This window comes from Mauremys reevesii, linkage group 2 (assembly GCF_016161935.1).
Source record: "Mauremys reevesii isolate NIE-2019 linkage group 2, ASM1616193v1, whole genome shotgun sequence".
NCBI classification, from domain to species: Eukaryota; Metazoa; Chordata; order Testudines; family Geoemydidae; genus Mauremys; species Mauremys reevesii.
The window spans coordinates 178,292,295-178,295,735 of NC_052624.1; positions in this window are offsets into that span (position 1 = coordinate 178,292,295).

The following is a 3,441-nucleotide window of genomic DNA, read 5'->3' on the forward strand; positions in this document are numbered from 1 at the left end:
CAGTAACTCTCTACCCCTCAGGATCAAGGAAGAAACAAGAAGGGCAATGTGATTCAGAGATGTATCTTTGAGGCACAATGCCTCCCAGGGCTACTCCTGTGGCAGAGCAGCTCATACTAAAGTCACAATCTGACTCAGAATAATTATAAAAATCTGGGCCTATGTATTTCAGAATGTCACTTTTTATATGGGTATGTTTATATATGTATATGAACATATGGTATGTATGTGAGGCATATAAACATGCACATCATATTTTGCTTTTCAAGTGTAACCAGACAATGCCATCTATGACATGCTGTGCAGCATAGCAAGCCACTTTAGTAATGTAGGAGCAGAGTATGAAAGCCATAAGGTAGCAGTGGGTTATCTGTTGATCTTTTTAAGAGCAGGATGCATAATAATCTGTGCATATTTACAAAAGTGCCTCTTGCATTATACTGCACTACTAACATTTCAAGAGCCCTATAGTACATGTGAAAACCCTCACCTGGAAAGGTACTAACATGAGAGTCATTGAGAATGAAGCCATTTGTTTATCCATAAAATAGCTACAGCATGAGTAGCACAAACTTCCTCACAGTGCCCCACCAATGTGCTTCAGCCCTGTACTGATTAGATCATTTTAAGGGGTGAGTGCTTTTCAGCCTCAAAGCTCATTCAAGGACACCAGTTAGTGCCAGCTGTGATGGTGCTTTTTGTGAACATCTGTTCATTAGGAAAGGGACTGAAATCACCAGCTAGTTTCAGATAGAGGTGACTGAGCAGTTAGAAGATTGCTTTCAGGCACTGCTGACCTACTCTCATTGAATCTGTTTGAGAGAGGAAAAGCTCCAGATTCCATTGCCTTAAGCCATTTGGTCACCCAGTATTTAGAGATTACAATTTGGTTATGATACCTGTGGAACTCCTTGCCTGAGGAGGTTGTGAAGGCTAGGACTATAACAGGGTTTAAAAGAGAACGCGATAAATTCCTGGCGGTTAAGTCCATTAATGGCTATTAGCCACAATGGGTAAGGAATGGTGTCCCTAGCCTCTGTTTGTCAGAGGGTGGAGATGGATGGCAGGAGAGAGATCACTTGATCATTACCTGTTAGGTTCGCTCCTTCTGGGGCACCGGGCATTGGCCACTGTCGGCAGACAGGATACTGGGTTGGATGGACCTTTGGTCTGACCCAATATGGCCATTCTTATGATATAACCCAGACATCAAGCACTTTTTAAACATACCATTAGAACTGGTTGACCACCAGCATGTCAAGAAAAAAAAAAGGGCAAAATGAAGACATGCCTCCCTATGTCAGGAATAGCTTTGTCGTAGGTTTGATGCTTCAGCCTAAATCCACAGAATAGGCTCTGTCAAAACAATGCTATAGTTGACCTGGAACATACCAATTGAAACACTGAATACATAAGATGTCTTCTACCTGACATCTGTGAAGTTCCACATGAGTCATGTTGAAAAGTACCAAGTAACTAAGCAAAAGTTGGAGCCAGGGCAAAATTCCTTTTCAATGTGAAGAACCTTCACCAATCATCTGAAGGCATGTGAATCTATGCCTGCATGTATTAGTGTTAATATTATAACAAGGTCATGGTTACCTAAGAGTTCACAGTTATTAATGTTTGCATACCATGAGCATTTAGAACTTCATGGTGACAGTGGAGATAAAGCTTAGATCTTCCTGCTCTAAAAACTCAGCCTCCTGCCACCTGAGCTAAAAAAGAATCTGGTACCTGATGGTAGCAAAGGGTCTAAGACATAGTTAAACAGCTCTCATTCTATCCAGTATTTATATGGGAATGGTACACATGCAAACTAGCCAATTTATTATTCTGTAGTCATGATCTTGATAACTTCCAGGAGTCTTTCTGATCTTTTTAATGCAGTCTGAAGGTCTGTTTCTCCAAAGGCTACTACAGCACTATGCTATGCTCATTCCAGTCTCATTCACACTTCTGATCTGACAATTCTAACCTCTTCAGTAACTACATAAAAGTTAGAGCAGACCCATCCAGCAAGCTGCCACTCCACCCAGAGCTGCCGGTAACAGCTCAAGTTGCTCTATTTGCCACGTGATTCGCTTAGAAACCATGTGTCATAAAGAAAAGAACACAAACTGAATTTTTGCTAACAGATATTTAAGGGAATAGGCCAGGAGATGGTAGCTGTTCCAGGAGAGACAGGAACATGAAAATAAGATTTACAAGGTATGAGAAGGCCTTATAGAGGGTTGATACACATTACTTTAGAGGTTGTTGGTAATTCCATGAAAAAGGTTGACGAGTATGTCCTTCTGGGGCAACTTAGTACAACGAAGGACAGCTGTATAGAAGAAATGTACAGAAGATTGAGACTGGGATGGTGCACTTTGGAGAAAGATTCTGACATAGTAAAAAAAAAAAAAGTGGCAGACTTGCCTGTGTTCAGATACTTAATCATTGCATGTTGCTATGTTGATGACAGAGAGATAAGAAGATAGAGACATTCAGATTAGCATAAGTGACTATGAAGTGATTAATACTTAAGATATGAGGCAAAAAAGCTGAAAGTGCAAGATGCAATTAAGAAGGTACAGAACATTGAATAGCAATGCTCTTTGCACCTGGCAAGAGGGGCAAGCTGATGAGGAGGAGCAATATCTGAATGGCTAGAGAGGCAGGAAATGCATGAGATATAGGGATGAAGTACTGAAATTTGCAGGACTGCTCTGAAGATTAAAATTTGGTTTTCAAAGGTGGTTTAATGACATGAGCATGAAAATCTAGCCGTCTACCAAAGATGGTGGTAGCTGCAGCTTCTGTTGATAATTATGGGGAGGCAGATGGTCATGGGTGGTGATTTAGTAGTTATTTAGGCACTGGAACTTAATTGGACTGCTCTGGGTATAATAGGGTTATGGTAAGACTATGGCCTTGTCTATACTACCAGGACCATAAAGGCTTAACTAAGGCACCGTAGCTGTGCTGACATAAACCAGGAGCATAAACTCAGCCTACGCAACAGAAGAGGTTTTTCCATCACTGTAGCAACACCATTTCCCCAAGCATAGGTCCATAGAAGCTTTCTTCCATCAACCTGGGTCCATCTACACTGCGAGCTGGTTTGATATAGCTACACCACTCAGAGATATGGATTCTTCACACCCCTAACCAAAGTAGCTATGTTCACCTAAATTTTAAGTGCAAACCAGGCCTAAGTCTTCAGTACCTTTCCTGTCTTCAAATGCACAGCTGAGTAGACCTTTTCACTTCTTCCATTTTATCTCACAATTTAAACAGACATTAATACCAGTATAAGTAAAGGTTAAAATAACGAGCAACTTTAATGAGGTGAGCTCACACCAGCCAAGAAGTTACATTCTAAACAACATAACATATCCGCCAGGGACAACAAAACAGTTCATAATAAAGGTCTGTTATTTGTACAACACTGGATAG